Source organism: Pteropus medius, unplaced genomic scaffold (genome assembly GCF_902729225.1).
Source record: "Pteropus medius unplaced genomic scaffold, Ma_sr-lr_union100, whole genome shotgun sequence".
Lineage (NCBI taxonomy): Eukaryota > Metazoa > Chordata > Mammalia > Chiroptera > Pteropodidae > Pteropus > Pteropus medius.
In genome coordinates, this window is record NW_024344240.1 from 5,043,603 (window position 1) to 5,058,074 (window position 14,472).

At 40.6% G+C, this 14,472-nt stretch overlaps 1 protein-coding gene across 18 annotated transcripts in view; it reads right to left on the reverse strand.

Moving 5' to 3' along the window:
• Positions 1–14,472, reverse strand: part of FAM110B (family with sequence similarity 110 member B) — a 188,907-nt gene that overhangs the window by 100,079 nt on the left and 74,356 nt on the right. Inside the window, exon 4 of one of the 18 annotated variants that reach the window (XM_039868895.1) lies at positions 14,226–14,275. The exons of the other annotated variants lie outside the window; for them this stretch is intronic. The gene's annotated coding sequence lies outside the window, so the exon portion shown is untranslated. The remainder of the gene's footprint in view (positions 1–14,225; positions 14,276–14,472) is intronic. 18 annotated transcript variants of the gene reach the window in all.

The window sequence follows — 14,472 nt, forward strand, 5'->3', positions numbered from 1 at the left end:
CCTTTCAAAAGCCAGATACTAATCTTAGATTCTTTTTTTTTTTTTTTTTTTTTTTTAATACTAGTATAGAGTTAATGTTCCTGGAACTAGCCAGAGAGATTAGAAACTAGTAAGTGTGTTTCCATGGTGACAGACTGCTTTTTGCCAAGGAGAGGTCATTTCATACATTCTTTATAACCCAGCGACTACACAGGGAAAGAAGAGAAATCTGCATTTTGGTTTTTAGGGTCCCCATTAATTACGATTTCTGGTAAGATTTTTATTTTTATGAGAATGCACATGACATTCATGTTTGAAAGTTACCTAGGCTTAATTTTTTTCTCTATGTTTTAGTCTTTCAATGATCAGTCACGTGCGCTGGTGGCGGCATAGTGGTGATAAAGCCGTCCACGGCTTTCACTTTAATTTGCGCTGAGTTACAGAACATGCAATTATAAAATTCTAACACTGGATCCTGAGAGAGAGGAGGGGCTGAGCCAACAAAGCTGGACATCTGCAACATTCTTCAAGTAGATGAAGTCCAACGAGCGGTGACTGCCCAGCAGGGGCTCCGTGAACAACAGTGGGACAAGCGAATAGTGATGTGTGACCAAGTGATTCCGAGAGGGACCAAGCAGAAAGCGTGGACTCGGGAGAGGCTTACACCACAACTGGCAACAAGTGAGCAGATGGTCCACAACCTGGAACTGGCACAAACCCTGAATAAGGGCATCTTCACTGGCAATGCTTTTTAAAGGAAATGTTTCATTCTGCTTTGCTTCAAATAGGATTCCAGCTGGAAAGACGAGCGTGTTCGCCTTTGGAGGGGCATCGCCTTTTGGCCCTCTGCAGAGACTGTGTGGTCAGCTGAAGGGCAGGGTTTACAGGCAGGGCCCTGTGTATGAGGGCGAAGGCCCAGCCAGACCTGCAAAGCACACCGACCCCACAAAGCAAGCAGCCCCTCAGGGCTGGGTCTTAACACGCTTCGTCTTCCTTATTGATGGTGAGGATTAAGTGAGAAAACCCAGGAAAATGGTCAAGATGGAGCAAAGTGCATAGCAAGCATCCAATAACTGTCAGCTACTGTAATTATTCTTGTTAATGTCATTAGTATTGCTAATATTAAAAATTTGATTAAAAATTTGGTAGTGTCTTCAGGTGGCCTTGTGGGGAAAACTCAAGTTGCCCTTTATAGAAGATGAGATAAGAACACGGATTCTGAAAGTAACTTTCCGAAATATGAATAGATAGCTCAGCCTTGATTTTGAATAAAAGTAGTTAATTGGGGTCTGCTGGTGAATCTTGCTTATGTATGACATATTTAGGGAGAAGGGCAGAAATCATACTTCAGATGTATAGAGTAATATTTTTAAAAAGATGCCATAATTGCAAAAATATGTCTTTAAGGTATTTAGTGGTATTAGTTTTAGTGGTGTTTCACTTCCATGAAATGCTTTCTTCTAAAAGATGATCTTCTGATCTAAAAATAGGAGCCATGTGAATTTTCACAATGAATAACTTTAACATAGAAGTAAAACTTACCACCAATGCCTCCATATTACATCTATTTCTCAAATTCTCTGCTATCATTATGATGTTAGGATGTTTACCAGTTTTTCCTGTAATTGAATGTCTCTTCAAACTGTCATATTATTTTAGTTGTAATCCATTTATCATGGGTGCTAGTCAGAAAAAATAATTACCAGAGAAAGAAATGTACTTTGGGTAGTAGAGGTAAAGGCTTTAAGCTCAGACTGTGTGTGTGTGTGTGTGTGTGTGTGTGTGTGTGTGTGTGTGTGTGTGTGTAAAGCAAAACTTAAAAAACAAAGGCACCCACAAGTATATCAAACCACAAAACTAAATTACTGTGAATCTAAGGCACATTTTAAGCACTACAACTGAGGAAAGCAACAGTGAAGTATAAGCATTAAACACTGAAATTGATCCCCAATGCAAATGGTAAGTTTGCCAGAGTTCTCTAATTTTCTCAGAACTATAGAAATTATAGCTTAGCCACAGATGACCTTCAAGTGATGAAATACTTTATGATTCTTGTACATTACAGTTCACCAACTGACGTGAATGCACAAAGGCAGAATCTGATGGACAGTCTTAAGACCACAGAGTTGATGTGAAATAAAACCACTCATCTGTGAAGGTTTTCATTTTAGTTTCTCCCTGACCCTTGTTGGACAATTTGATAGTCATTCTAAAACTTCAAAGCTTCTTTGTACAGTTTTCACCATTACCAAAGGAATATTCATGGCTCTAGGCTCTGATCCTGTCAAAGGTAGTGTTTATGTACATGAGAACAGAAAACTGTTGTAACAAGGAAAAATGCTGCAGATTTACAAGGGATGAAATTTACAAGACAGTGAGTTGATGTGAGTGGGTTTCACCTTGTGAGTCCTTTGATCAAAAAGCGAGTATGAAAAGAAGAAAAATCTGTTGTTGACGGTTTTTGGACAAAACATCATTTCCCCTGGGAATGTGGTCTTAACTCCCACACGCTCCTCCTCTTACTCTAAGGATGGGCTGCCCGGAGGATGAGGGCGGAACTCTGACCCAGTGTTCCCTGTTCTTGGGATTTCCATATAGGTTCTAGTGCACACACTCACATGGGAACCCGAAACCTTTCTAAGGTTTGGGAAATAAGAGAAATATTATTTGGTTTATTAAACTAAGTGTTCATATTCATAGCATCCCATAAAGAGCATAAAAATGCTTCTACTCAAATTTCTTCCAAGAGTGAAAATAGCCCAGACACTGTATTATGGAAAGAATTCATTGAATTCAGAATTTAACTATGAAAGATAAAAAATTCTATTGGAAATATCATTTTATTGGAAGAGTTCTAAACTAGATATATGACTTGAAAATACCATTTGGGCCCTGATGGAAGTGGGAATTTAAATCAGTAAAACAATGAAGACAGCTATAGAATGACTTGGGAAGTGAGGAAATTCATTGTTTTATAAAGACTCACTGAAATGCAATATACACAAACACACAAAATTACTACCACACATACCACACTACCATACAATAAAATTTAATGGGAAAATGAAAAGTTGTGATTATCCCTTAAAATTAATTGTGAAATTATTCATAATCCCAGCATACCAATAACAGGTATAAAATATGTATATTTTTGATATTCTGTGCATTGCTTAAAATATATATCACAATGAAATTTGCTTTTTCATTTAATTTCATTTAGGCGGTATTTATTGGGTTCCTGCTATGAGCCAGGTGACATTTTAATCGTGAGGGATTAAAAAACAACTGTAATCTGTGCTGTCCTTGAGGTGATCACAGACTAGAGAGGAGAGATACTATTTGAATTGAAAGAGTCTGTTTCAGTGAGAAGGTACATGAGGGACTATTAAACCCACCCGGAGGGGCTTGTGGGGTTAAGTGACAGAGCCTAAGGACTAAATGAAGCCATTAGGGAAGAAATGACATCTGGGCAGACCCTGGAAGCTGAGCGCCAGGCACAGGACAGTATAAACCCAAGACTAAGGGCAAGGAGAGCCTGGGATTCAGAGGCCGTGGGTTCTTTCACCGTCCTCGAGGGAAACCCTGTGAGGTGGAGGACAGAGCAGGAGAGGTACCCAGACTGTCATGGGGAATCTGTTATCTAAGCGAAGGGGCATGAATTTGACCTTGCAAGTGATGGGAGCCACTGAGTGGTGGTGAGCAGGGAGCAACCTTATATTTTCAATTACTAGTGCTCTTTGAACTGTGAAGAACAGTTCTGAAGGGGCAAGGGTGGCAGCAAAGCCCCAGAGAAGGCAGGACTCTGGTTTTAATTAGGTATTTGGTACTCAGCTAGGTATTGGGGACTTCCACTTCTGGGGAAGTCTCTTGGTCTTACCCAACAGATATATTTTCGGAAAGCTGAAAATTAATTTCATAAGCCAAGTCATATTTTCCCATTGACAATTTATTCATGTTTATATTAATTTCATCGATTTAACTGGCACTGGCCCCTAAAGGCTGGAACTTAGAATGCAATAGGAACCTTAACATTCAGTAGTCTTCAAGGTATTTTTTAGCTGAAGAAGCTTTCTCTAAGTAAAGATTATGTGGAACTTCAGTACGTAAAATAGACAGATGCAGTGTGGTTTTGGCTGAAGCAGAGCCTCGAATCTCAACTCTCTGTCAGCCTTGAAATCTCGAGTACTACAGGGAATAGAGTTTGAAAACCACTGAAGTTTAATTCATTGCTTCTACTAATGAGCAAGTAAGGTGTTGGTCCCCGGCAGAGGTCTCGCTTTAGAGTTGTGATAGTAGGAGATAGAAAGGCTTGTGTTCTGGCTTTCCCAGTTGTGGACCATGTAATGTTGAGAATGCATGCTTCTCCTATGCTTCTGTTGCCTCCTCTATAAGGCTGAGGTAATAGTTCCTCTTACCCATCAAGACCGCTGAAGTTCAAGTGTTTTGTAAAATATGTAAGTCTATTTAAAAAAAAAAACTTGCTACTGCTGTGTCAGTGCCTCAAATCAGAAATCTAGGAGCCAATCAGAGATCTTATCATCCTTTGGTCCCTGAGCAATGATTAAGAGATGCTATGTACAATTAAGAAAAATTATATGAGTATGTGACTTTAAATCTCCTATTAAAGAAATTAGGAGATCACTTGAAGATATTTTAAGCCAAATCTGCAGCATTTTAGGGTTTCTCATTGGACCTTATTAATGATATTTGACGTTGTACATGAGTCCAGACAGCCAGGTATCCCATCCAAGGGCGTCTAAATGAGGACAGAGGCGATGAAGAGCACTGGTCTCTTTGGGGCCATTATAATAAACACACCCAAAGTGGACCGGTTGGTTGGCATCTATAGCAAGCTCTTTTGTTCAGAAAAGCATTTAGTAAATCTGATCTGCCAAAAGAATATGGTTTCTAAATTGAAAGAACACAATTACCTCCGAAGTCTGAGAAACTCCTGGCACATAAAACCATTACACCTGACACACTTTGGCAAGGATCTGCAGCCAGACAAACACGGGCTCGAATCTCACCCCGTGATTATCTGCTTTGTTCCAACAACTACTGACTCATATTGCGCAGAAAGGACCATCACGACTGGCCCCTGGGACGTGCCCAATAAATGCTAAGCAAACCACCAGCGACTGTCTTTTACTTGAACAGTATCGTGTAAGTCATCACGCTAGGGAGCTATTCTCCCATTAGCACTGCACTGTCTTTGCTGGGAAATACCACCGGCACTGAAGTACGCTCTTAGAGTGTCAGCATCCATTACGAGCCAGTGAGGAGACTGGAGACTAAAGGAGGCAGTTCACAAAACATTTTACATATCACAGCAATGATGAACAAGTTGAGAACAGAAGTAGCACTGTCTGCGAAATATCCGAAGAAGCACGCGGTGATCCCACTTCTGTAGGAGGCTAAGTGCCAATGAAGTGGCGTGATAAAGTGGCCAATAAAGTAATAAAAGCTCATTATTAGTTTAAGATATAAGAACATTTCAGATGGCACTTCAAAACCAGGTTTCACTAGTCTTAAAAATAAGAAATCAATTGGATGCAAATGTTAATAATCACAGTGCTTTCAAACAGAGCTGTATTTAAGATTAATAAGGTATACTGTAAACATGCATAATGTCAAGTATCATTAATTAGGTCCAGTGAGAAACCCTAAAATGCTGCAGATTTGGCAAAAAATGTCTTCAAGTGATCTCCTAATTTCTTGTTTCTTAAAATCACATACTAACATAATTTTTCTTAATCATACATAGCATCTCTTAACAGATGGCTTAGTGACCAAAGGATGATAAGAGTAAGAGAGAGAGGCTCACAAAGGCTCCAAATGAGGCAGTTTCCTTTGGCCTAGCACTCCCGGAGACGACCTTAGAAGGGCCGAGGATTCGGTTAGGACAGAGATCACTGTACACAGCCGATGAAGGCCAGTGCAGCAGGCAGTGCCACATGTGCAAACTGGCAGCGCTCAAGGCAGGCTGTGAGGAATGAACAGCTACACGGACGCAGAATGCAGCACATTACATAACAGGGACACGTCCTGTGGCAGGTTCAAAGCGGAGAAAATATACAGCTGGTGGGGGAGAAAGTGAACGTAGCCTTAAAATGCTTTATAAACACAAGTCCCAGGTACATTCAAGGAAAATTTATTATACTCCCTAAAATACTCCGAAAGTGAAACTTTTTCGGGCCTGCATCTTTCTGGTTCACAACAAGCCGACGGTCAAAATTTTAAATTAAATCTATAAGGGAATCAGCTTTCCAAGATTTTCTTATATTAAATAAAGGGGTATGACCAAAAAATAATAAAGAGGGGCATTTCTTTGTCTTATAAACATGAAATGTTGAACCACAAATAAAACTAAGAGAACAAAAGAAAACGAAGCCCTGCATTTTTCCTCCTGTTTTTTGCTGTCTGCTGCCAGGTTTAGAGCAAGATCGCAGAGCCTGAGAGAGGCAGAGACGGCAGTGGGCACAGGGAAGAGAATCATGCAGCAATGCCAGCTCGGACCGCTCGGGCTGTTGCGTACCTCGTTATGACCAGGAATGACCACGCTGACACACCCCGTAAGACGGCGACTTTACACTGTGCTTAGAATCTAATGCTACTGTGGGTGTGGGCAAGGAAGATATTTACTGTAATTCCCCTAGTAATGACTCCACTGGCACCTGAGAGGAACTTCTCGGGAAGTAAGCCACATGAACAGGTGAACAGTGAAGCTTCACCATGCCCTCTTCACCTGGGAGAGGGAGAATGGTAGGGTATCCAGTGTGTTAAGCTTTCCAGTGAAAAGTCATGTTTCAAAAAATTGAAAAAAAAATTTAAATTGCGATTCAAGTCCACTATACTGGATGGAAGGAAAGCATAGAAGTCTTATAAAATCACTTAAAAATGGAAACTCTGACGCTATTTATAGGCCAACTGCCATTAAGTGATGTTTGAAAATAGTTTGTTCATCTCTAAACTGAAGTGTACACCACCAGAATATTCCACTACCTCCATTTTTCCTCTACTACGTGAGATTCGAATGTCAGCCAGACAAGTCTTGGTCACAAGCACACCTCCAGAGGGATTCTGACTCTCAGGAAAAGCAGGCTGTGGACTTCTGAGAATACATAGACTAGACCCTTGGCACTCAGAGACAGTTCTATGGTCTATTAGAATAGACCAAAGATTCGAATACACAGTTCAGTAGTAGCCTCTTCCCTATGTCATAGACTGAACTATCGATGAATTAGCCACACAATTAGTCCACATAATCAGGGCTTCAGTTCTGCCAAGACCCTCCACTTTCTCGAACCTCTTGACATTTTCTTCACTTCCGACTCCAGGACAAATAGTTGCCACTCTTCTCAGAATGAGTTTTCAAATAGAAAGTTTTTACCCCTTCACGAGAAAGGGGGAGAATGTCTCAAGGGCAGAAAAGCTTACCCCTATTAAACTGCCAGGCGCCTGAGGCAATGGAATGATAACTAGATTAACATTAACATTTAGGAATGATAACTAGATTAACATTAATATTTAGGAAGCCCTAAATGATAACTAGATTAACACATAGAGCAGGAAGCCCTGAATGATAACTAGATTAACATGTAGAGCATGAAGCCCTGGTGAGTGTGAACAGTGGGGTTGATGGCTGCGCTCACTCCCTAGTCTGCATCAGCTCTCACATGTGGTCTTTGAGGTGGTACCTCTCCCAAATTGAGGCATAAAGGCAATTATTGAACTTGGGTCAATCACAAGTAATTGAGTTTTTAAATGTTGAATCTGTGAATCCCTAGGGAACACTCAGTTTGAGCTAAAAAACAACTATATCTAAGCTGAATTTTATAAACAAGACCATATTTTAAATGTAGTTGAGAAAGAAGACTTAAAAGGCTTTTTAAGAAAGCGAATTATGCTTGATTACTCCCCACTTTGACTAGTTTAAAGTTTAAGCTCAAGTTCTTATAATATTCAACTATAACCAACTATAAACCGCAAGTTTTCTTGTTGTTTGTCTTCTTTTGTCTCTGAATTCATTTTCTCCTTCCTTTCTCCAGGAGTAGATTGTGTCTCTCACTGAAATGATGCTGCTGGCTCTGTTACTCCCATGTTGCCATGTCTGTGGATGCTTATATCTGTATAAACACTTCTATCTTAAATCTGTAGATACTAGCAGAGCTTGTAAAAAAGCAGATGCGAAACCTACAGTGACTTTCCTTTATATGAATAACAAGTTCTTCAGTCCTATTAAAGTCCACAAACCATGCGCAATCCTACTAGTTTGCCAGAGTCTGTGCCGGATTCTAAAGATACAGAGTTAAAGCATAATTCTTACCTTCAAATCACTTATAATCTACTAGAAAGAGGCAGAAGAAACTTACTGTAACATAAATCAGATTATGATAAGTGCCTTTTATGTGCTCAGAGACTGGAAACGGTCCACGACTATGCACTCAGAGCTGTAAGGGCCATGAGCACACAGAATGTAAATTCTGAACAAATGGAGATCTGGGGATAAGAAATGTCTTCACACAGAAAAGGAAATCTGAACTGGGTCTCATGAATGAGTGAGATTTTGACTGAATTTCTACTTGTACTTCTTGCTGTCAGTGGCTCTGTTTTTCCCTCCAGAGGAGAAGCTGTTATTCTCCTGATTGCGTTTTCTATATGTCTATTTAGGTGTCACTCTATTCTGGACATTTCCAGTCTGTGTTGTTGAATAAAAGCGTTGTTGTTATGAAGGGCTTCCTGGGGTTGGTAATCAACTTCATTCGTCTTCAGGAAGTTAATCAGTCCACAGAACTGTGCTAAAGCTGCACAACAGTCTAAAATCTCCTCCAGGGTTCGCCCCCAGCCCATGTTCTCACAGCGCACTACATGAATGACGAGGTGGCCTGATATAGAGCACCGCTAATGTCTCAAACAACGGGGAGCTGGTGATTTTTGCATTAAGGGAGAGTTTTTAAATGAATACGTCATATAACTTGAGAATCATATAAATCTTTAAAAACAAAGAATAATTTTGAGACTACTTACAAACATATATGGCACATACTACATTGTGACTAAATCTGTTGCATGAATTTGTTGAATGAATGCTAAAAATTCTTGAATCTTAGATTTCGCTCTAAAGTTTGTTTGTTTGTTTGTTTGTTTTTAATTTTAGGAAAAAGTGACTTTGAAAATGGGCCTCACTGGAACTCCTGGACTTTAGAAGTGGGGAATTAATAAGGATTCTGGACAAGAAGAAGCATAAAAACTCTGACGAGCCAGGTATGTAGAAAACCAGAGTAATGGATACTGACTTGGGATAAGTGTGTAGAGACCAGCTGAGAGGTAGTTTTAACTGCCAGGCTCTGGAATTTAAATTTGATCGATAGGTGACTAGGAGAATATGGGGCTTAGGAGCAGAGAAGTAACACCATGAAAAATAGGGTTTGTAAAAATTTCTCTGCTTACTAATCCGATTGGTCTGAGAGCAGAGCGCCTAGAGGCGGGCTGGCTGAGTCAGTAGCGGAATTGTCTGGTGATGAAAATATGGCAGTGCTGATGTAGGACGCAGGAGGAAAGGTCAGCAGGGCCATGCGCCTGAGTGGGCATGCGCGGTAAAGAGCCAGGAGTTGCTTGAGGGGACTTCCTCCCAGAGGAAGGTCCTCCCATCTACTGTCATGGTGAAAACTGTTTCTCTTTGACCAAGGATGATGCTGAGCTCTGTTTTAAATGTGTCCTATAGAGAATCAGACCTATGAGACTCCAGTAAAATTAAGAGATAAATTTCAGGACAGTGACAGACAAAATAGACACGTGAAGCTATGAGAATAGCTATGTCTAAACACCACCCAAAGGCCATGCATGGAGACCACTTTTATCCTAGGTGTCTTAGTCTGTTTGGGCAGCTATAACAAAATGCCACAGACTGAGTGGCTTATAAGCAATAAACATTTATTTCTCACAGTTCTGGAGGCTGGAAGTCCAAGATCAAGGGCCATTCAAGCATGGTTGTGTTCCGGTGGTGGCTCTCTTCTGGATCGCATACTCTCACTGTGTCCTTACACGGCAGAAAGGGCAAGAGATCTTTCCGGAGCCTCTTTTATAAAGGTACTAATCCCATTCGTGAAGGCTCCACCCTCTATCCTCAGGATTTCAGCATACAAATTTGGCAAAAGACAAAAACATACAGACCACAGCATTATGGAAGAGTGCAGTCATCACATAGGCTATCGAAGAGAGAGACCAGGGTGGAAAGGACGGTGCTCACTAATACATGACCCTGATGAGCTTCGCATCTCTCTGAACTCTGAGTAGTCAGAACGCACACAGGATTCTCAATCCACACCACTTATGGTAGCAGACACTTAGGTTGGAGGACAAACTGTGAAGGTCTTGATATTCTAGCTTTCCTCCTGGCATAACTACAATCACTCTGCATGATCCTCCTCTCTCTCTCTTTACCAGTGTGCTCTCATGTTCTCTTTCTCTTGTTATTTTTTGGTCTCTTCCCTTCTTTAATTAACTGAAAACTTCCTATGGTTTCCAGGGAATCATTCTAACATTCCAACTGACATCCATATTTTCTTATTTTCCCCATTCTGCTTTCCCCGGCTTCCCAATTTTTCCCAACCAACTTCCTCATTCCATTTATGGCCTCATCATCGTAAACAAACAGGTGTGAAAGATCTGGTAAGGGTTTGAAAGAAGAATCTGTGCAGACTTGGGTTTTATATCCAGTGCATGTCTGGTCACATGGTTGTCCTCTGGTATAAGGGTTAAACTCTTTCATTCTCGCACTTTTGTCTACACAATAAACATTCTAATATGTCTCTGCAGGTCAAATGAAGACTTCAGATGAGGCACACAGCACCTCTAGCACAGCACGCCTAGGGCAGGCCTTCCAGAGGTGATGGGCTTAACTTTTCTGCTATCTTTGTAGAAAAGCAATTGCCAATGAAATGATTTACCTTGTAATAGCCATCAGTAATTAACAAGGACAATGCCATGCACACACAGTAACTTACAGAATTTGTCTTTCATTTGATTAAAAAAAAAAAAGAAAAAGAAAAACATTGTAAATATGCCAGATAACTTAGTTGGTAATTGAACAATTTAAATTGTAATCAATAGTGGCCTCTTGAACTTCATAGTAAGTTTGTGTTAAATTCTCAAAAACAGAAGTAAACTTTCTTTGTGAGTTTAGGAGTATTTTATTTTAGAAACAGAAATATCCCTATATCTATCCTTCCAGAAGCCTATTCAATTTTTGTGAATAATGAGAATAAACCAACTAAAATCCCAGCTGCTTTTCCCAGAGAAGGCCCCCTCCTCTTCTTCTTCTTTACAAAGTGACAAGCAAGGACAAGAGCTTGGCTCTGTTCGACTGGACGGTGGGTCTCATTACCATGGCCGGCTCTCTCTAGCTCCTCAGGAGACCTTGCTCAAGGTCAGCTGAGATGGCTTTAGAGGAGCCACACCTGATCGTGCTGGTGGAACCTGAGCTCTGAGTCATTACTTGGCAAAGAGCTGATCTAGGAAAAAGCAAAAGTCAGAGAGATGCTGGCGTGAAAGGCAGATGAGTCATGGACAAGGAACATATCACTTGCTATGGAGGACCAGCTCTGGGAAACTCTAAAATGGGAAAAAAAGGTGTTTAGGGAAAACTAGCACGTATTTTTGGTCAGGACCATTTAACACACACACAAAAAAACATTCAAAAGTTGTTTTTGCTCCCAGCAATTTCTCAAGTACCTAGCACTCACACTATAAAAAGAAGAAAAATTCGTCCCAGAGAAGTTTTGAAAAAGGAAACCTTCCAGGAGAAAGTGACTGTCAATGACTTAAGTTTGATTAAGATACCAAGAAACTAAAAACAAAGGGAACACTGTAACCTATTTCCTGAAATTACAATCACATGAATCATGCATAGAAATTGGTGTTTGTGTATCGTTTTTAAGATGACTTATATATACATTACACTAGATTTCATTTTCTAGGCTGAAAAAAATTCAAAAGTTTGACCAAAAGAATATTACAAGGTCATTTTATGCCTTCATTCTCTTTTTAAATTTTCTTAAACTAGGGCCCACTTTTTAAAAAGACCCACCTTATACACTAAGATCTTAAATATATGTATTGAGTAGTGAAAAATGTTAATGATAATTAAGTCTTCATAAGGCTACTTATCTGTAATTTAAGAGCTCGGAAAAAAAAAAACCAAGTTTTAGTGAACTTTAAATGCAAAAATGGCCTAAAACAGTTGAAAACATTTGGATAATAAGAAAAAACGATGCTTTTTCATAAACAATAATCTTTAAAGCACTTAAAAAATGTTTCTATTATGGAAGCCACCTAAGTACCCACCAATAAATGATTGGATAAAGATGTAGTACATAATTACAACGGAATATTACTCGACTGTATAAAAAGAATTTGCAACAACATAGATGGACCTAGAGGGCATTATGCTAAGTGAAATAAGTCAGACAGAGAAAGACGAATACCATCTGATCTCACTTATATCTGGAATCTAAAAACAAAACAAACAAACAAACAAAACAGAAACAGACTCACAGATACAGAAAACAAACTGATGGTTGCCATATGGGAGGGTGGTTAGGGAGCTGGGTAAAAAAGGTAAAGAAATTGAGAGGTACAAATTTGTAGTTACAAAATAGTCACGAAGATATAAAGTACAGCATGGGGAATACAGGCAATAATATTGTAATAACTATGTATAGTGCCAGATGGGTACTAGACTAATTGGGGAGAATCACACAATAAATTATATCAATGTCTAACCACTATGCTGTACACCTGAAATTAATATAAAATAATATTGAATTTCAACTGTATTTAAAAATAAAAAAATAATAATAAAAATATCTATTGCCCTATCCTTCTCTGGACCAATTTAACTTTAAAAAGTTTCTATTTATGGGGAAACTGATAGAAAAACAACTTCAAGTAAGTTGCACACAATGACTTGATACTATTTGAGAATTAGATGTAGGGGCCAGGGTTTACCATTTACAACCCAGGTGACATTGTGTTAATGAGTCACATGGTTGAATCGTTTCTAATCTTCCCGCCACAGGACCTAGCTAACTAATAATATTGACAAAGGTCTGTGAAGGTAACAGATTGTCTTCTCCACACAGTTCCTTTGGAAGGGAGAAAGGTGGGGCGCGGGGGCTCCACTTCTTGCATGTCTGTCTATGCTGTATCGGCCACCTCCCATAGCTATGCCATGCAACCTTTCCAAAATCCCTACTAGCTGGCTGTTACTATTATCTGGCCTATGGGAAACCAAGGCTTAGAGAAGTGAAGTCCATGAGCAAGGCTGGTAAGCATTGAAGCTGAGGTTATAGCCATGTCTACTCAGCCCCACCCCAAGTTCTTTCCTGGCCACTAGGGCTGCAAATTCACCAGCTGTCAGGAGCCAGCTCAGTGAGTATTAATGTCACCTGGCTGTGTATGAGAGAGTGGGGGTGTTGAGAATCACGAGAGGGATTAACAGGTCCCTGTTTATTGGGGAGTTTTCCTGTTTTTAACACTTATCCCAGAAAACCTCTCACTTGTGGGCAAACCGGGATGGGTGGGCTGCTGGAAGGATGCAGAGTGGAGAACACAAGCCCTGTTGGAGGCAGTCCACCTGTGTTCAGGTGCAGTCCTACCAACTGGGCTCTACAAGGCCTGGGGGTGGGAGCCGCTGAGTCCCTTCCAGCCAACAGGAGCCCAAGGCTCCCATGTCAGAACTTCTTATATCTGGGATAAGAAGATCAGGCAATATGGTGAGAAGAGTGATGGATTTCGGGGTGTATCACTGAAGGGTCTTGTTGGCTTTTCTAAAATCTCTTTCCAGGGACTGCAGAATTCTACCAGGCTGATTCTTACTTGTCAGCTTAAGTTAGGTTTTGAAGTTCCCGGAGAGCAATATCTCTCTAACAAGGTAACACATAATGCAGTAATAATAAACTATAAAATGCATGGCATACGATATAAGTAATGGTATATTTCATATGGAGGCTGGAGAGGAGACTCAAGGAAGGCGGTCGATCAAATCAAAGCACATGGTCACAGGGGAATACGACCCTCTCAAGAGGTTGCTCTTTACCAGTCAAGTTGTTGCAGACCTGAGTTAGCTGGAGAGCTGTCTCTCGATTTCCCAAACATTTTCAACCACCTCACCTGGTGATTTTGAACTCTCAGCCCCTCTGTAAAAAGGAGGAACATCTGTACCTTGACCCAATTCATCCACTTACTTGGCTCTTTCATGGGTCTGGCCATAGGATGTTTCCAGGTTCTCCATCAGCTTTGGAAACCAGAAGAAATCTCGGGAGGGGCGTGGATGTGGGACAAAGTGCCCAGCAGTGTAGTTCATGGCGCATGCACACTCCCGAGTCCACTGGTTATCCGTGACGTCCCTCCCACCTTGGCCTGTGCCCAGACCAGCATGTGGGTTTGCCCTCTCCACACGGCCTCCACTGGGAGGCCATCCTGCAAAGACCT